Source organism: Gambusia affinis, linkage group LG03, assembly GCF_019740435.1.
Source record: "Gambusia affinis linkage group LG03, SWU_Gaff_1.0, whole genome shotgun sequence".
Lineage (NCBI taxonomy): Eukaryota > Metazoa > Chordata > Actinopteri > Cyprinodontiformes > Poeciliidae > Gambusia > Gambusia affinis.
This window is the reverse complement of record NC_057870.1, coordinates 6301039-6321903: the sequence shown is the minus strand read 5'-3', so window position 1 is coordinate 6321903 and position 20865 is coordinate 6301039. Positions and strand designations below refer to the sequence as shown.

General features: G+C 36.1%; 1 protein-coding gene and 1 long non-coding RNA gene across 8 annotated transcripts in view; both read left to right on the top strand.

Moving 5' to 3' along the window:
- The window catches only part of zdhhc8b (zinc finger DHHC-type palmitoyltransferase 8b), a 90956-nt gene that overhangs the window by 25038 nt on the left and 45053 nt on the right, over positions 1 to 20865 (top strand). The window lies entirely within an intron of this gene.
- On the top strand, positions 15171 to 16569 carry LOC122828360. 3 transcript variants are annotated; one of them, XR_006370214.1, is made up of 4 exons: positions 15171 to 15232; positions 15586 to 15748; positions 15936 to 16134; positions 16510 to 16546. It is a non-coding gene; the product is annotated as an uncharacterized LOC122828360 (long non-coding RNA). The 3 variants fall into 3 exon arrangements; XR_006370213.1 differs by lacking the exon at positions 15936 to 16134 and having other exon boundaries at positions 16510 to 16569; XR_006370212.1 differs by lacking the exon at positions 16510 to 16546 and having other exon boundaries at positions 15936 to 16450.

The window sequence follows — 20865 nt, the reverse complement described above, 5'->3', positions numbered from 1 at the left end:
TGAATTTTGAGGTCACAGGGATCTAATTCACAGAATCTGGTGACTCCAGGAGAAACCTGTAAATGAAAGTCTTCAGCAGAGATGTACATTTACTTCCTCTGTGCTAAAAATAAACTAAAGTAATTTTGCATTTTCATTTTGAATAAATTTGAAGTCTGTGTGCACAACAGATTTTATAATTTAATGAGTAAAGTGCTTTTTATTGATAATGACAAAAGTGACAGGTACAGAAAAATGATATAGAATAATAGCAAAGAAATATATTGAATCAGTAACAGCAATCAGACAATATAGATGTATACTTGATTTTAACCTATACATGAATTCTGCCATGTACAAAAAGAAAAAACATATCTACTTAATGTTTTGACAAAAACCATAAAAATCTTAAATCACTTTTACTTTTACATTAGTGATTGATTACACAGTCGACCTCAGCGGACGCTGGTGAAGCAGTGCGGTTCCACCTGACAGCTCGCGGGTCCCTCCACTGAGCCATGTTACATCCTCTGCGCACCACAGATGTGGAAATCCTTTCTCTCAGTAAAAATATTAGATGTGTTTGGTACATTTATTCACCATTATTCTTGACAATTCATTAAAACATGACACTACAGATTTTTCATTTGTTGTAAGTTGGTTTTTTATTACAGATATAACTACATTGAGATGACAAATATCCTTTGTTGAATAAAAACAGATATTTAAGCAAATGCAATAAAGCTTTTACCACACTTGACTTTGATACAGGATTTGACATGCAAAAAAAACACATACAGGGAAATCTCAGCTTTTGCATTAATAACATATGATTACTGTGCTAATCTTGATTGTAAAATAGGTATTAAATTTATTACAAATTAAAATGACAATATCATATAAAATATAAAGTTTTTCTTTCTAGTTGTAATTTTTAATTCCTGTAGAGTATTTAATTTTCCAGAGGGCAACAGCAAATGGCCTTTTGTTGATAACACACAGAATTAATGAATGAGCAAAAAATGAATATTCATCATAGATTAATGATTAATTGTTTTGAAATCATTTAAAAATCTCCATTTTCTGTCAATTAAGCAGAATCTTTTCTTTTAAGTTTTTTGTTTTATTTGATAGAAGTGGGTAATGAGTGAAGACATCTATAAAAGGTCATTTTTTCTGATTTTAAACCCACTTGATTTTACCTAAAGATATTCTATAACAGACAATTTAAATAATTTTTATTTATTTAACATCTTTTAAATTTTTAAAAAAAGAAACAATTTTTGATTATCTCATTTAAATCTCATTTTAAAATATCAGCTGGCTTTTTATTTTAAGGCAGTTCAGAGAAATCACATCTGTTGATTAACATTATTGTTTATTTTATTGTAGACCACATTTCAATATCAAGAAAAAGAATAAATTAATAAATTTTTTAGTTTTTACTTTTAATTTGTATTTTAACAGTATTATTTTTTAGTTTTATTTTACAGGAATAATTTGTTCAGAAAACAAAAATAGAATAACAATCATGTTATCTGTTAATCTGAAAATGTTCCATATTATTTTAATCCACTTAAGCATTGGTTTTACGCTGATTATGATGAAATTTTCTTGATGAAAAAGAATCTTTACTGATGTTACAAGCTTGCTATTATTAACAGTTTGTCTGCTGCTAGTGTTGCAGAAACAAGGCCTGATTCAAGCCAGTCTGCCACACACCTGTTACCCATGCCTTAGTCCTGAGCATGTGTCTCTGCACTGATCTCCTCCATGATGTGGAGGGTTCATCTCAGCAACGGGCCAGTAATGAGTTGATATTTTTCTATCAGAAGACATTTTGTTTAAAAAACTTTAAACTTCTTTCTCAGATTTTCATTTCAAGTAAAAATAAAATCATCATTTTTAAATCCTGAATTTGTTTGTTGCATGATATAAGCCAGCTTAAATTTTTCCTTTTGTCAGCATAAAAGACATCTGATAAAAGACTGGGAAAAAGAGAGATACTGTTTCAGCCCTCTGCAAAAATGATTAATATAAATCAGTATTAGCTGCCATTTCTGACGAATCTTTTAATATAAATTGCTCATTTAATATTTTAAAATTTTTATTTTTTTTTTTTTTTTTTTTTTTTTTTTTTTTATTTAATTATTTGTTTTTTGTTTTTTTTTTTTTTTTTTTTTTTTTTTTTTTTTTTTTTTTTTTTTTTTTTTTTTTTTTTTTTTTTTTTTTTTTTTTTTTTTTTTTTTTTTTTTTTTTTTTTTTTTTTTTTTTTTTTTTTTCTTTTTTTTTTTTTTTTTTTTTTTTTTTTTTTTTTTTTTTTTTTTTTTTTTTTTTTTTTTTTTTTTTATATATATATATATATATATATATATATATATATATATATATATATATATATATATATATATATATATATATATATATATATATATTTTTTTTTTTTATTTTTTTTTTTTTTTTTTTTGTCAGTACAACATGGCTTCTCTATTAACCCTTTAACGTTATTTATTTATTTTATTTTTTACCAGCGTTGCACTCAGAAGTAGCTCCTATAATGAACTCAGATAATTGCTGCTGGCTAGTCTGTAGGAGCTGAGTTGGGGACCCGCTCAGACGAGGACCATTCAGGTTTGCACAGCTGAATGGTCGCTATGGAGATTGAAGGATTTCTAAAACATACATGAAAGAATCAAGGCGACACTCCAGGTACATTTTTGATGAGAGAATAACATCATAACATGATGTAAAGCTCAGAAAAAGTGAATTTTGCATTGGAAAACTTTTAAACAAATTTAGAAAAATTCCACCAAAGTGGGCGGAACCGAAAGTCAACGTCACAATGTGGGTACAGTGTTAATCATGCAGTGAAATGGGGCATTACTGATGGAAAACAAAGCCAAAGCTGTTTTTAGCATTATTGATGAGCTCAGTAGCTTCTATTGGTTAAGCTCAATTTGCGTGGATACCATCGCTAACTATAAGCATCATTCTTTGTCAGTATTCCCCAGGAAAGACTGCTGTTCATTTCCACATCCAGCATGTTAATGACATAAAGGAGCTGAAACGGCAAAGAAAAAGAAACCAAGGCAACAACAATCTTTAGTTCTAACTGAGCAAACAGTGCATTTGTTGTCGTCCATATTCACATAAAAAGAGCAAATTTTTGCAGGTCCAGGATTGCGTTTTACTGACTGAAACTAAGCGACTGTGAATAAATGAACGCATCACTTGGAGTGACAGTGTGGCTGGCTGATGTACTTTTAATGGGTTTTGGGCTCAGTGGAGCTCTGCAACACAGAGGCACGACCTATATTAAGCCTCGATGACACAGCCAATGTCAAAGGAAGCAGTTTGTAACTTTTCATGTGAGTTATTAAATTAGGAGGGGGAATAGTAAGATAAGGCACATGCAGTAGTAAATGTACTGTACTGAAACACTTCTTGAATTCATTCAGTATTACTGAGACTTTTCAGAGATCAACGATTGCAGTAAATGTCAAGCAATCCTTTAAAAACCTCTTAAGGAGGTTTCAATTTGCAGTTTTTGCCCATTTATTTTAGCATGCCTTTTTTTTTGCCATGAGCTAAAATTATTTCAATGCTTATCGAGTTCTCCACTTCCACCTGAAGCATCTCAGTTGCATTTCATTTTTGGTCTTGGATGTAGGCAAAAAGGTTTTGCTGGACAATAAATTGTCCCAGAAGTCATTGCGATAAACGATAAAATTGTTGGATTGTTACAGTTTTTGAGAACTATGATGGTAACGGCATAATAATGCAATGAACCCTCTGAAAAATCAATAAACTTTAATTTCTACTGAGCATGTAACACTGGGCGTGGAAGACATTTTAAATATCCCAAAAAAAATAAACAAAACAAATAAAGTGCAAATTGAAGTCCCTTTAAAAATACATTGTCCTTCAAAAAAGGGGGCTAGTTGAGACCAAAGCACCAGATTGCAAACATTGATCAACCAGTTTTTGGTAGAAAAAGAGAGAAATGCAAAAAAAAAAAAAACAATCATGCATCAGAAATTTTACTTGTTTTAATTTATAATGCGATTAATTGATTTACTGCGTACTATGACAGATTTAGTTGCATTTTCCCAACATCAGACAATTGGCCCACCCGGTCAGGATCTGGGTCCTGACCGGGTTACTACTGCGCTCCGTGTTCCACACACACCCACACACACCTGTCTCTGTGCACCTCGCAAATTTGCCCTCACTGTAATGTTGGCCATGATGTCAGCGTTTCGCAGCTTGGGGCTGTGGGGTGGGGGGAGGCATATGTTCGCATAATTGCCACCTACATGCTAACAAACAAGCCGTGCACGTCTCCATATGTGAATTAAACAACCACGTATTGCCACACTGCGCCTCATACGTGCACACGCTCAACCCTGCCTCATGCCGCTCTCATGCATTTATACGCACCACGTCTACACCGATGGCTCATTACCATATTTAAGCAGATTGGAGGGGGGGAAAAACACCGACAGCTGGTGAGAGCAGAGCTTTGAATAGTGGAACGAGGCTCGTTCTTGTAACGTTTTGTCCCCCAAACCTCCCCTTCACATGAAGAGTGGAATATAGCACATCCGACGCAGGCACTTTGTAATTTTAACCCTTTTTTAGTTGAGATAGAGTGTCAGGTTGCTTGTTTGATCATGGGGAAATGAAGTTCACTCTCTGTTTTCAGTTATTCTTTTCTACTGTCAGAAAAAAAAAGAAGGGAAAACTTATTATGCTGGTGACTATGACTCAAACCAGAGCTGTACCGAGTTTTGTGGCAGGTTTGCTATGTCTAGGTTTTGGACTTCTCCAATAAGCCAAAATCGACCTTAACTGACTACGAAGTCGCTTTAAGAGCTATAATGACTACAAAGCAGCGTTCAGTATTTTTGTTCCTACCCTCCCATTGTTAACAGTAATTTATTATTCATATTTGGATCAAAGGTGATGTCATGTAACCTTTCAGATATATCAATCAATTACCAAGAGACAAAATTATTACGCGGCTGAAATTTTTAATATTTGAGTTCATTTAAAGTCTTCTTTTCAAAATGTTGTTCACATTGTGAGTTTAAAACTAAATATTTAATTAGCCAGCTAATTAATTAGCTTAAATATCCTTACTGTTTGTATGTCAATATCTGTATTAAGTGAACAGAAATGTAGTTTACAAACTAAATATTTAGTTTGCTAATTAAGCATGTATCTAGCAGTGTAAACATTTAGTTAGCAAAAGCAGGCTTGCTAAATATTTAGATCCATCCATCCATTTTCTAACACCCTTGTCCCCAGTGGGGTCAGGAGGGAGAACCCACACATGCACAGGGAGAACATGCAATCTCCAAGCTGAAAGATCTCGGGCCGGGAATCGAACCCAGGACCTTCTTGCTGCAAGGCAACAGCTCTACCAACTGCGCCACTGTGCAGCAATATTTAGACAGCAAGCTAAATAATTCCTTAGCAAAAGCATGCTAGCTAAATATTTAGCTCCAAGCTGAACATTTATCTGTCAAGCTAAATATTTGCCCAGCAAGCTAACTAGTTAGTTAGCAAAAGCATGCTAGCTAAATATTTAGCTCCAAGCTTTAATCATTTAGCTGTGAAGCTCCAAACAAAAATATTTAGTTCTATATTTAGCTCCAAACAAAATATTCAACTCCAGGCTATACTTTGCTTGCTAGTTTGCTTGCTTTCAAGCTAAATTCTTTGAAACCATAATATTCATAACTAAATGACCAGCTTTACAGAAAACACCGTAGCGATATTGCTAATTGAGCAGTCATGTGATTTCAGTGAGATTTTGGCTCTGCGACTCCGGCCTCATCAGTCCATTACATTCGATCGGACGCCGCACAGACAGACAGACAGACAGAGACACCTCCCCACTGCTTCTTGCGGCGACAGAGTTTCTGCACCGCAATTATCACAACTGTTGTTAAAAGTGTCAGCGGGCCAGAGAGAGTGGACACGGTCTTTGTATGGCAATATTTGTTTTGAGTGACCCGACAGGGCAGAGGTAAGCTTTAAGGTGAACGGAAAAGTCAAATCAGCAGTTAGAAGAAACAAAGCGTAATGTTCGATTTGTGCTGAGCTTCCAACGTGGGTGTTTAAACACAAAAGGCGGAGGCAGCTGCGTCTCACAGTGAGATCTGACAGCGTGAAAAGACTAAACAGGCTGTGCACAAACAACGCAAGAGCATACTTAGCTGAGGGTGTAGATCTTTTCATCTGCTTTTTATTATTTTTTTTTACGATTTGGTCTGGTTGTGAAGAGGTGTGAGCTCATGGCAAGGCGACTGCAGAAGCAGAGTCTGGTTTTTCCCAACTAATTACCCCTCCTGGATGAGATTATTAGCTCCACATAATCACGGCACATTCGTCCCCCCCCCCCGTTAGTTGCATCTGCACATCGGCAGCTTTGTATCATATAACAGCTATTCAATGAATGTTTTTATCTAAAGCACATTTGTTGAGACACAGACCATAAGTAGGCAGTGTGCACACACTCCATGGTGCTGTAATGTCCTGCTTTTATCCAAAGTGCCTTCATTAGATGGATTATAAATGTGGTAGCTGGTTGCTGGCTACAGGAATAATGGAGACTCTACCTATGGGAGAAGAGAGAAGAGTGCATAAAAATAAATAAAAACTGGTCTAAAGTTAGTGTCTGGTTTTAAACTGGGAGTCCGTCGGAGCTCCAATTATACCTTGTTGCCAAGCAGACTGGGGAAAAACTTTTATTACTGCGACTTCAATCTAAAACTACCTCTTCTGATGTTTGTTGAGAATAAGACATTCCAAAGTAGAACATAAAGCCAACTTTATAAATATTCAGTTTTACATGTTTAATGTAAATGCTTTTTTTTTTTGCCAACTTGCAAGCATCTTTATGTTTTTGTTGTATGGGTTACCATGGAATGCAGCCTGTTTTGTAGACATATTTGTGTTGGAAGGAAGATTGTTGAGTTCACAGTGTTCTTCTTGGAAGGACAGGGAAAGTTACTTTTTGCCGTGACCTCAATGTGTTCGTTCTGTTTTTAGGGAGGGGGGGGTTCCCATCCGAAATGATTACCTAGCCATTTTGGGCTGAATGTTCAATAATTCTCTTAATAGTGTATGAGTGTCCTCAAGTGATTTATTAATTGTTAGCTGAATTTATCAGAAGACTGGGCTAGGTCCCCTATCGTGTCGACGAGTGGTTGGCAAGCCGAGGTGAGCAGATCTTCAACGGTGCAGACAGAGCGTCTGCGTAGCGCAGCATGAGACGAGACAATGTTGTTGCCAGGTCATTGCTGTGATGCTAGAATAGTACATAAGTACATTTCACAGCAGTGGAGCATATTAGTTCCGATTTTCAACTCTCTCAGTGCTCCAGTTTGCGACTTCTTCAAACAGCATGTTGCCGCTTGACTTCGTCCCTAGATGGTAAATAAATATGCCTACTAACTCTGTTAATACTGAAGTCATTTGTTACATTTGGTATCAAGAATAAAAATAGTTTAATTCTCTCAGGACTGCAGCCACTGGTCTCGCGATTGCATGTCCATCAGACATGCCGGCAACACAAGGGGATTTATATGGATGTCTTTCATTTTTTTCCAAAAACATCAGTGTGACAGGTCACTTTAATGTTGGTTTGGTAGTGGGAGACAGCGAGTATCGGATACTGTCACGTCGCTTCCTCCATCATTCTCCAAAACGCCGGCTTGCCTACTGGACTTGGCACGCTTCGACGGTCAGGAAACGGATAGCCGTAGAACATGGTGGCATTAATCAGCCATGTCTAAAGTTTTAGGCTTTGAGCCGACACGATAATTAAGACTGGTGTTGAAGTTGGAAGTCTAAGAAAGAAGAACTCATAGCCACTCCTGGGAAATAATCCATTTACAGCCAGCTGTTATCATTAAAATGTGCTGCTCTGCCCTGTTGGCAGTTGCAGGGAAACTTTATAGCACCTGTATGCAATGCTGGGAAAACAGTATTTGCCAATTTACAGATAATCTGTATTTTCATCTTTGTCTCTTGCTACACTTAAATGTTTTTGGATCATCAAATTGATTCCAGTATGGAGCTAATAAGACATAAGTAAATATAAAAAGCCTCCTTCAGAGTATGTTTTGATTCAGTGAGAAGGATAAAGCTTCCCAAGCTATGTGAAAATATACATTTCCCCTTGTAAAATCATAAATTAACTATGATTAGCCCCATTATTTTCTGTCATGTAACCAATACAGCATTTCTGAAAAATAAATTAAACTTAAAGGATTCGAAAGCCGCTTGTTCCGTTTACTCTGGTTGTGTATTAAAATTAAATCACAGTTTAATGATCTAAAGTGATTGGGACAAGACTCAAAAAAAAAAAAGCAAAAACACTTTTCCATGGCACTGCAACATTAAATTTGTGCATTGTGTCATAAATTGGGTCCATCCTCCATCTGATTTCATAGAAAGGAGGAAGCCATAATATTTGACAATGTTCTTCTTTTGGTTTTAAATTCTGTTTAAAAAGAGTCAAATTAGTTACTTTTTGGTGGGTTTCTAAAATTCTATTTTTCCTTTTTTTTTTTATTATTATTCAATAGAGGAAGGGGGACGTTTAGGTGGAACCGTCACTGTTTCTGTGTGGCGTTAATGCATGAATGTGTGGGTGGATGAACCGCAGAGAATGTAGGTCGAGGAGGGAGAGAAATGGGACAATACGAGCATTTCAAAAAATAAAAAATAAAAGCTTTTGGTTATCAGAATACCGTTTCTGACAAAGCATTGTACTGTGGCTGTTTTACAGTAGAGCAATTATTTCACCTCCCTCTGCTCTATGAGGTCCTAGCAAAGCATTTTTGCGGTAACTGTTTAGACATTTTTGCAAAGAGTTTTTGTTGCCGCCGTGAAATGACCACACTTCAGGTCACCATCCCAGCAGGTTTGGGACTTTTAAACTCCCTCGTCCAAGTAATAAAGATAATCTCTCCAGTCGCACGGTTAATCGAACAGCCTCAGCTCATGAATTCATAAATGTCAAGTATGTTTACTTCTGGCTGCCGTGTCTCCGATGAGTTCAGGATGAGGCTGCCCTGAACTTGTGACAGACGGCATGGGAGGAATGGCTTTGCTCAGCTGATGAGAATGGTTCTGTGAGGCGCTGCTCAAATCAAATCCCGTTGTCAAAACGAAGCCAGCAGCTAGGATGCAGTTGTGCAGATATATTAGTTTGGTAACAACATTTTCACTGGCGAGGGTTTGTGTGTGTGTGTGTGTGTGTGTGTGCGTTGGTATATGTGATTTAGCAGGACATTTCGTCAGAATACACACCACACTAGAAGGACATTTTGAATTAGCAGGACAGGAGCGGTGTCCTGCTAAAACAGAGAAAAATCTAAAAACGTAGAAAGGTTTCTATTGGTCTATTAACCCCAAAAATGCAAAAAAAACGAGATGTCCGCTTAATACACATAAACCTGATTTTGTGTATAATCTGTGTATCACCACAGTGCCCCCTATGGCAGGTTTGTGTAATAGCAGGACCTCATGAATATTCACACAAGGTCTTAATCTGATTGGTTGTTTACCGGAAGGTCCTGCTAATTATTACAGTGTCCTTCTAATTCACGTCTTGCAATTTACACTGGGGATGAGTTGGCAATATGATTATTCTGTGCTATAAGATACAGAAATGAATATATATTTTGGTCAAATATTGTTTATTTAAAATATTATGACTAATAAATGTGTGACATAAGTGCATGGATTAAAAGAAATATAAACCATAAGAGAGCCATTTTTCACCAAACTATTTATACACTCCACTGCTAACATTTTGTTGATTCTGGCTTGCTCTGCATCCATAGAACCAGAACCAAGCATTTTGAAGCAGAATTTAGCTTCAATGCACCACAAATCTTGAATAAAGCTTGAAAACAGCTGAAACAATGAATTCCTTTAAATCAAGGCAAAAACACAACTATTTACAATTGTTTCTGAATCTTAATCAAAGGTACATGTATCATTATATTTGATGTATATGATTTTAATTTTGATTTTACTTTGAATTTAATTTCTTTGTTTTTCTTTCTTAAGGTGAATGCACACCATGTTCTAAATTATTATGCAAATTGGATTTAACTGTTATAAAGATTACAGTTTTGTTGTGCTATTAAATTTATAGATGGTATTGTGTGTCAGGGCTCTTTTAATCACTATAATTAATTTCGGATTAGTTTGTCTGGTGAGCTTAATTAAAGGAAATCTACTTAAGAAGGATGTTCCACATTATTAAGCAGGCCACAGCTTTCAAGCAATATGGGAAAGAGAAAGGATCTCTTTGCTGACCAAAATCATCAGATAGTGTAGTGCTATATGACAAGATATGAAAACATCAAATATTTTAACTGAAACTGAAGCATTATTGTACTGTGAAGAGATTTGTGGCTGATTTAGAACAAAGATGGGTTTGTATAGATAAAGGCAGAATGAGGAAGGTTTCTATTAGACAAATTCATCAAATTAAGAGAGCAGCTGTTAAAATGCCCTTACATAGCAGCAAGCAGTTACTTGAAGCTGGAACCACAAGGTGAAGGGTCCTCCAGAGGCTTGCAGTGCATGAACCTACTATTTGGCAGCTCCTAACCAGAGCTCACAAGCAGAACCAGTCAGTGGGCCCAACTGTACATGAAGATTGATTTTCAAACAGATTAGTTCACTGATGACTGATGTGCAACCCTGGATAGTCCAGATGTTCGCAGTAGTAGATTGATGATGGATGGCCACCAAATTCCAAAACAGCTGTGACATCAACAAGGAGGTAGTGGAGGCTGAAATCATGTGGAGAGAGCTGGTCAGCCCCTTCAGAGTCCCTGAAGGCTTGAAAATGACCTCAGCAAAGTATATGGACTTTCTGACTGATCACTTTCTTTCATGGTTCAGAAAGAAGAGCCATACCTTCCATACCAAAATCATCTCCATGCATGACAATGCATCATCTTATGCTGCAAGGCCACTGTGTATAGGCATGAAAGGGGAAAAACTCATGGTGAGGTCACCATCCTCCTCTGATCTCTGACCTCAACCCTACTGAGAACCTTTGGAGTTTCCTCAAACAGAAGATCCAAGGGTGGGATGCAGTTGATATCAAAACAGCAACTCTGGGAAGGTATTCTGACATCCTGCAATGAAATTCAAGCAGAAACTATCCACAAGCTCACAAGTTCAATGAATGCAAGAATTGTGATGGTGATATCAAAGAAGGGGTCCTATGTGAACACGTAACTCAGTCTATTAAGAGGTTTTTGATTGAATTAGGTTTTGATTTTAGTACTTGTGATGCTGCACATTCAAATATTGATTAGTTCAGAGAACTGTTTGCAGTTCTTTATAATCCATAAAATGTTTAGAAAATCTGCTGTGCATATTAATTTGGAACAGTGCATTTTGAGTTTCTTTTTGAAAAAATACTGTTCTCCTTGGGAGATTTGTTAAGTAAAATTTTATTTATACTGTAGTAGTTCTTGACTTGACAATCATACTGACCATCATTTCCATTGACCATTTAATAAAATCTGAGAAGATATCAATTACATAATAATTTGGAACACAGTGTATGTTACTTGTATGACTTCTTAGTTCTGTGTTTCTTTGATGTAAAGCACTTTCAACTGCCTTCCAGCTGAAATGTGCTATACAAATAAACTTGACTTGACAGCAGTTTTCAGATCTTGCCAAAGATTCTCTGTTGAATTTATGTCTAGACTTTGACCTTGCCACTCTAACATGAATGTTTTTTAAACCATTCCATTGTAGATCTGGCTTAATGTTTAGGGTCATTGTCTTGCTGGAAAGTGAACCTCCGCCCCAGCCTCAAGTCGTTTGCAGACTCCGGCAGGTTTTCTTCCAAGATTGACCTGTATTTGGCTCAATCCATCTTACAATCAAGAATGAAGAAAAGAAATGTTTGTCAGTGGGGAAGGTGTGTTCAGAGTGATGTGCAGTGTCCATTCTCCACCACAAGTAATGCTTTGCATTTTTGCCAAAAAGTTAAATTTTGGTCTCGTCTTATTGTTTTTGCTGTATCCCAACATGGCTTCTGGCAAATTGCAAATGGGACTTTTTTATGTTTAGGTGGATGGCCTTGTCTTGGTAGGTTCACAGCTGTGCCATTCTCTTTCCATTTCCAGATGATTCGTGGAACCTGTTTATAACCTAAGCCTGCTTTAAGCTTCTCCACAACTTTGTCCCTGAGTTGTCTGGTGTGTCCCTTGGACTTTGTGATGCTGTTTGCTTCCCAATATTCTCTTAACTAACCTTTGAGGCAGTCTTAGAGGAGTTGAACTTATACTGAGATTAGATTACACACAGGTGGACTATTTAGTCATTAGCAGTCATCAGGCAACTTCTGAAGGCAATTGGTCGCACTTAGGGAAAGGGGGCTGAAGATTTTGTACACTGCACTTTTCAGCTTTTATTTGCAGAAAATGTTTTGAATCATGTATAGTTTTGTTTCTACTCCACAACTATATGCCACTTTGTGTTTGTCTTTCCCATAAAATTCTGTAAAAATATGTTTGCGGTTGTAATGTCAGAAAATATGGAAAAGTTCAAGGGCTATGGATACTTTTGCAAACTACTGTACCTACAATAAGTAAGGCAAGTCCAATGAGAGAAACAAGGTCCAGCAATCAACAGCTATGCATTGACAGTTATCAAATACCATGCTGGAATGATAAGATGGAAAAGGGAGGAAACTCAGTCCACTAATATAAGAATTCAAATGCTACTGATGATGAATGGAAAATTGTGCCTCTCAAGGTTGTAGCACATTGGAGTAGCCCTGTTCTTTCATTGAGAATTTAACTTTTAAACTTTCATTCCTGCCTTTCTGGGGAAATATAGCTTTTGTTTGGACAAAGTTCCTTCTTGTTTTGATACTGTGTATTTGGACTGATTTTTGTAAATATTTTTTATACTTTGCTATTTTGTTATGATGCATAATCATAACAACAGGGTGTTTTACAATAGCGAGCAAACAATACTACCAATGGACAAAAAGGCTTAGACTGAAACACAGCACAGAGGTGGTATTTATGGTGGCACACAAGCAGGTGCCTAGTACCGTAGCAATAGAGGCCAATCCACATAAGTGGATGACTTATTTTGGGCTGTCTAGCCCACAATAATAAATTTAGCTCTACATGGGATTGGGTGTCCATATGTTAGGTCATTATTTTATGACTTAGTGGTAGTGGAAGATTATTACATATTACAGGCTAGACCCAAGATGTTCAGTGTTTATTGTTGTGGTGTAAGTTTACAAAAGTTGGCAACTGTAGAGATTTACCACGGTGCTAAACATGGTGATTTAAAAGGAATAAATATTTTTCTGAGAAGAATTATGTCTACATACCATGTAAAAAGATAACTCTTTGTTTTTGGAATCATTAGGGCCCAATCAGCCCCAATATTAAAGATGAATTAATAATGCATGCCATGCAAAAGGTTAAAAAGAGTGTGGAAGGTGTGGGCAACAGTAGTGCCTGTGGTCACTGAAACCCTTGGGGTAATGACCCCTAAACTGGAAGAGTGGCTCAAACAATACATCATCAGACCTCTTGATACAGAGAAGCACACCTTTGGGAACTGTTAATATACTGTGAAGACCACTCACACTCCAAGGCCTGTGGTAGAGGACCCAAGCTTTTTTTAAATTTAATTTCCTTTTTAGGATCAATAAAGTATTTTTGAATTTGAAAGAAGGGATAACCACTCATGGAGTAATACAGAATTACAAATATAAATATAAAAAGCATTTATTTAAAAATATTTAAAGTGCCAAAAATATTATGATTACTTATGTTACTGTTAGCACAAAACTTTAGATTGATATTTTGTCATTATCTCAATGTCACTACTCTGCATACATGCAGATTGTCTAGGTAGTCTAATTTGTCTGTAGGCAGGTACATAAGACAACCTTTTTCTGCTGGTGTTGTCTGCCATTAGACAACAGTTTTGTTTTTATGATTTAAAGTGTTTTGAACACTTTATATCATAAAGTGATCTAGTGTGTATATATATATATATATGTATATATATGTGTTGAAATGTGCTATAGAAGTAAACTTAAATAATTGATTGAACAGAAATGATTAAAAGAAGTGACCTTCCTGATAAAAGATTAAACATTGCGGGTGAGAGATACCATCTTACTGTTGTTTCCTAATTAAAGAAAGATGTATGATAAACTATTTAACTTTGAAATATTGAATGAAAGTTACAAAATATAACTCAAATAAATTTGTTTTCTTGTTTCTGAAAAAAAATCTGACCTTGTGTGCTTCAGAAACAAAATGGATTTCTCCTTTTGTTGTACCCCTCCTACTCTATCAACATGGTACAGTCCATCAAGGCCAGGTGCAAGCCATTAGTATTAATTGAACTTCTTTTGCGTGGAAGAAGAGGTAAGACTCATACAGAATCTCTTAAGACATTTAAGTACATATTGATTTGTAATTCTGAAGAATGTTGTAGGTTACTTGATGTTTGGATGCACCAAAGCATCTGATTTGCTTCAGTTTAGCTAGTTATCACCAACCATCTTAGTCAGTGTACCAGAGTTTAAAGGGAAGGTGGCTCACTCCAGAATTAGACAAAACTGTATTTGGACATTTTCTGTGCATCAGTGAGTGATATTCTTTCACAGGCACAAATTATCCTTTGTAATAATCATTACTATTAAGATAATGTTTTAATATTTGAAGGTTTTGAGAACCTGTCAATAGAAAGTCAATTATGTAATACTGTGTACTTCAGTACAGGTTTTTCGCATACAATAAAATCAAATCATATTGTGTACAGCAGAGGTGTCAAACTCAAGGTCTTGAGGGCTTGTATACAATAACTTTTAGATGTGTCTGTGATGCCACATGGCTGGATCAAATGAGGTGGTCATCAGCAGGTCATCAACTTGACTGCCCTTAGAAGCTAATTCAGTCATATAATTCAGGTGTTTTGGACCAGAGGAACATCTAAAAGTTGCAGTACACTGCCCCTCGATGCCTGGAGTTTGACACTCCTGATTTAAAGCATCATGTTGTTACTCAACAACAAATTACTCTGATCTTTGCAGGAGATGTCAGCAACAAGGTCTCAGAGAGCAAAAAGAAATCCCAAACATGATGCCAGCTATTATTCTCCTTGGGTGAAGATAAAGAGGGATTTGATGTAAAATACATCAATTCATTTAAAGGTGAGTTGTGACTTTTTTACGTACAGGATTCCAGAGTTTATTAAAGGATTGTTTTTGTTTACTTTTGTCTTGCTTTTTGACTTTTAAACTATTTTTATACTGCACACTAGCATAGATCATATATATATATATGTATAAAGGAGGACTGTGTTTTGAAATTCCAAGTATAAAAGAATGAGTGACATTTAGAAGCACCACTCAGCTGACAAACAAATGTTCAAGTAACACAGAAAGACCTCAAATTAGATCAATTAACTGATTTTGAAAAAATTTTAATAATCTCATTTGCTACTATTTGAAAGATATGCATTGTTTAAAGTTTATTCAACCTTACTCATTATGTTTACCTGCAGGTCGGGGTGTGTTCAGCTGCCAGTGCTTTCAAAAAGGAGATTTCCTTATTGAGTGCAGAGGGGAAGTCATAAGTAGGAAGGAACAAGAAAACCGATTGAAAATTTACCATGATGCACTCCAGGCTTTTATGTTTGATTTCAAGTTCAATGGACAACAGCTTTGGTATGTGACTGTTTTAATGTTGTTTTTTATTTTATATTTAATCAAAGTGATGTAAACATTTTCAGCTTCATCAGTAAAAGTAGTTTTAGTTGGAGGAGGAATATTCTTCTGACATGCAAACACCAAATATGCAAAATCATTTCCGTTGCATGGTATAATTATTCTTATAGCATACTTAATATTTTAGTGTTGATGCTGCCAGAGAACATGGATCATTGGGGAGGCTGGTAAATGATGAAGAGATGAACACAAACAACAAAATGAAAGTTACAAGGGTGGATGGAAGACGTCATCTCTGTTTGTTTGCACTCAAAGATATTGGTCCAGGGGAAGAAATGACTTATAATTGTAGTGATTCTGACTGGCTATGGAGAAGAAGGGTACTAGTAAGTGTGAAAATACTATCACAAGTCATTCTACTAGCATTGAAAATATTTTTGAAGGAAATGTCAAGTTGTAGTACAGAGTTTCATTATAGTTGAAAACAAGAAGTGATTAGCAGAGTGCCTAAAAACCAGATTTTGGAGAAAGACTTAACCAGACCACTATTTCAACTTGTTCAGCGCTATCCAAAATGCTAGAAACTGTCATATGTAAATTAATATATTTTGACCTTATATTAATGAACATTTTATAGCAGGAGACATATTTTGCAGTGTCAATACATAAAATGTCTGTTTAACAATCAGCTGGACAGGTTCATTAAATAGGTGGATTTTATTTTTCTATGGACTCATTCAGTATACATCTCTTCATTTCAGATTTCCAAAGATGAATTGTGTCAGGCTGGTGATGTGGAAACATGCGGATCCTGTTCAACCAACCCTCCAGAGGTAATTTTGGTGTCCAACGACCAACATATTATCTAAAACTAAGTCATTGAAATGATATTAAGTACTGTTCAAACACACAGGTATTGTCTAGTACTTGATATGTAAAGCTGCATTAAAAGGGAGGACAGAGGTTTGAAATTACAAGTACAAAAGAATGAAAGTTACATGTAGAACGCCCATACACAGAGGTCCTGTGTAATACTCATCATGTAAGGTGCCAGAATAAGGAGGACATAGTTTTGAAAGAATGAAAGTGACATGTAGAAATGCCTATACACGCAGGTCCTGTGTAATACTCAAAATGTAAGGTGCCAGAATAAGGAGGACATAGCTTTAAAATTACAAATACAGACGAATGAAAGTGACATGTAGAAACGCCTATACACACAGGTCCTGTGTAGTACTAAAAATGTAAGGTCCCTGAATAAGGAGGACTGTTTTCTACATTGGGAACAAACTCACATTCAATGAGTGTTCTTTACATTTCAGATTTCCAAAGATGAATTGTGTCAGGCTGGTGATGTGGAAACATGCAGATCCTGTTCAACCAACCATCCAGAGGTAATTTTGGTGTCCAACAACCAACATATTTTCTAAAACTAAGTCATTGAAATGTTATTAAGTACTGTTCAAACACACAGGTATTGTCTAGAACTTGATATGTAAAGCTGCATTAAAAGGGAGGACAGAGGTTTGAAATTACAAGTACAAAAGAATGAAAGTTACATGTAAAAACGCCCATACACAAAGGTCCTGTGTAATACTCATCATGTAAGGTGCCAGAATAAGGAGGACATAGCTTTAAAATTACAAATACAGACGAATGAAAGTGACATGTAGAAACGCCTATACACACAGGTCCTGTGTAGTACTAAAATTGTAAGGTCCCTGAATAAGGAGGACTGTTTTCTACATTGGGAACAAACTCACATTCAATGAGTGTTCTTTACATTTCAGATTTCCAAAGATGAATTGTGTCAGGCTGGTGATGTGGAAACATGCGGATCCTGTTCAACCAACCCTCCAGAGGTAATTTTGGTGTCCAACAACCAACATATTTTCTAAAACTAAGTCATTGAAATGTTATTAAGTACTGTTCAAACACACAGGTATTGTCTAGAACTTGATATGTAAAGCTGCATTAAAAGGGAGGACAGAGGTTTGAAATTACAAGTACAAAAGAATGAAAGTTACATGTAAAACGCCCATACACAAAGGTCCTGTGTAATACTCATCATGTAAGGTGCCAGAATAAGGAGGACATAGTTTTGAAAGAATGAAAGTGACATGTAGAAACGCCAATACACGCAGGTCCTGTGTAATACTCAAAATGTAAGGTCCCTGAATAAGGAGGACTGTTTTCTACATTGGGAACAAACTCACATTCAATGAGTGTTCTTTACATTTCAGATTTCCAAAGATGAATTGTGTCAGGCTGGTGATGTGGAAACATGCGGATCCTGTTCAACCAACCCTCCAGAGGTAATTTTGGTGTCCAACAACCAACATATTTTCTAAAACTAAGTCATTGAAATGTTATTAAGTACTGTTCAAACACACAGGTATTGTCTAGAACTTGATATGTAAAGCTGCATTAAAAGGGAGGACAGAGGTTTGAAATTACAAGTACAAAAGAATGAAAGTTACATGTAGAAACGCCCATACACAAAGGTCCTGTGTAATACTCATCATGTAAGGTGCCAGAATAAGGAGGACATAGTTTTGAAAGAATGAAAGTGACATGTAGAAATGCCTATACACGCAGGTCCTGTGTAATACTCAAAATGTAAGGTCCCTGAATAAGGAGGACTGTTTTCTACATTGGGAACAAACTTCGCATTCAATGAGTGTTCTTTACATTTCAGATTTCCAAAAGGAACCGTATCAGGCTGGTGGCGTGGATGCATGGGGATCCTTTAACCAACCCTCCTGAGGTACTATTGGTCTCCATAGACCAACTTATTTACTAAATGAAGTCATTAAAATGGTATTAACTACTGTTCAAACACACAGGTCTTGTGTAATATTCATCATGTAAGATGCAGGTATATAGAGGACTGAGTTTTGAAGTTACAAAAAATTGAAAGTTACATGTAGAAGTGCACAGACACACAGGTCTTGTGTAATATTCAACATGTAATGTGCAGGAATATGGAGAACTGTTTTCTACATTGGGAAGAGACTCACCTTAAGCAAGTGTTCTTTACTTTTCAGTTGATTAACCCCATATTTTTATATGTTCTTTTCAGCACAAAGTAAACACAGATGGTAAGGGAAAGAGCTCAACAGAAAACTAAAACAGAAGGACATAGAGCCCGCAGAAAAGGAACACAAATAAAAATTCTGGTAAATCACCACACCTACACAAGTCTGAACACTAGTTAGTTAAGCTTCAAAAGCACAACTGAAGCATGGTCAAAAGTAATGATCTACACCACTGAAAGGCAATAGGGTGACCATGTTCTTCTTTATGCATGATATTTTGAGCAGACATTATCCAATATGTCATCTGGCTTAAATTACCACACACATACCATTTAACTGTGCCTTGTATTAAAATGATAAACTTTCACACAGCCAATGTTCAGATGCTAGAAAATCTAATTTGGTGATCAGTAATGGGACTGTTTATACTACTTTCTCTATCCCAATCTTAATCTGAAATACATTCACATATTTATATTTTTTTCAAAATATCAAAGCACCACAAAACTAATAAGCAAAGTAATCAGAGTATATCTTTAAATTTGGTTAATTTTAAGATATTAACCAAATTTAACATCTTAAATTTGATTAATCTCTGGTTTTAGGAAACCAGAGATCTCAATAAATGGCCCTTTGCTGATGCTGCACCTGTACAGAACCTGTATTTTGGTGGAGTCAGTGAGATGGTTCAGAGTGGGATCTCCTTCACTGGAAAAAAGACTAGGCACCAGCATTAGAAGGAGGAACAAGTCTTTTGGCTTTGGATGGTTCTTCACCAGCTGCTGAGGCCTGTTTGTCAAACAAATGCAATTTTAAATTATGAAAAAAAAAAATTTCTAGAATTCCCTCAAATAATTAATCATACATACCAAGCAACCATACCAAGTGTTAACCTGTTTGGCATTTGCAGAAATTAATTTTCATCGATGCAACCTACATGCTCATTTCTGTAGCTTCTCCCACTAATGTATGTTCTTTATGAATGCTTATTTGAAAACAGGCATTACATAATTTATAACCAAGAAAAATTAACAATTGGAGTTGGTTTTCACTAATGAATTATTTCTTTTTTCTAGCATCTATGGAAAGTGCTAGGAGAGCAAAAAAGCATCCATGATCTCCCTGGAGATTGCTGCGGTCATGAGGCACTTTGGCGAACACATCAAGAAAGGACAACTGGCCACTATAATAGAATGCCAGCATTATCGTTTTGATTTAACAATAGACCCGTAATTCATTTAACTTTGCCATTCACAGATTTTCCTTTATGTTCACAAACAGAATTGTTGCTCTAGTTCTTAGTGAAGGTGCTGTAAATAAAGTCCACTTTCTGTGTAGCCATATTCCATATTTCCATGTTTGGACTTAATACATATATATTTCATGTTTGTGTATGCTGTGGTCCTGATAAATAAAATTGGCCCTGACAATTACTGTTGGTATCATGGGCGGAGCCAAGCACCTCATTATCGTCTGTCCTTCTAATACAGCATTGCATCAGGTTCTTGTATTTTGAGTTCTGATGTGTGTATTGAAGTTTTCAAGTGAGATCTATGTTGTGTAGCTCAAACAAGATTTTTGACAACTTACTACGTCTTTCTAGCACAAGTGGAAAGGGGTGACTGTTTAGTGTTGCAAAAAACTGGTTTGAAAAAATTGTCCCTCTAAACCACCAAAACCCGTATGTGTGCGTGGGCGTGTGTGTGTGTGTGTGTGTGGAAAAAGAGGATGTGCTGTGCCGGGTTGAGTGAGTTTCTCCAATAATTTTGCTTTTTCACATCTGTGACTTTAAAGCTGTGTCTCATTGTTATTAAGATGTTTTGGCACAAGACACATCAAGACTTTAACATAGAAGTTGTGATTCCGAAGGAATTCAATTTATTCATGTCAAAACTCGTCCAAATAATTGTAAAAATGCTATGGTGGACGGTGACGCTGTGGGTAGGAAGGATTTCCAGTAGCAGTCGGTCTTCCTCGGTCTTGAGGAGGCTTCTGACTGAAGAGGGCTGCTTAACAGCTCAATTTCCAGGCAGCCAAAAAGAAAAAAAGAAAAAAGAAACATCCGTGTCAAACTTTGAT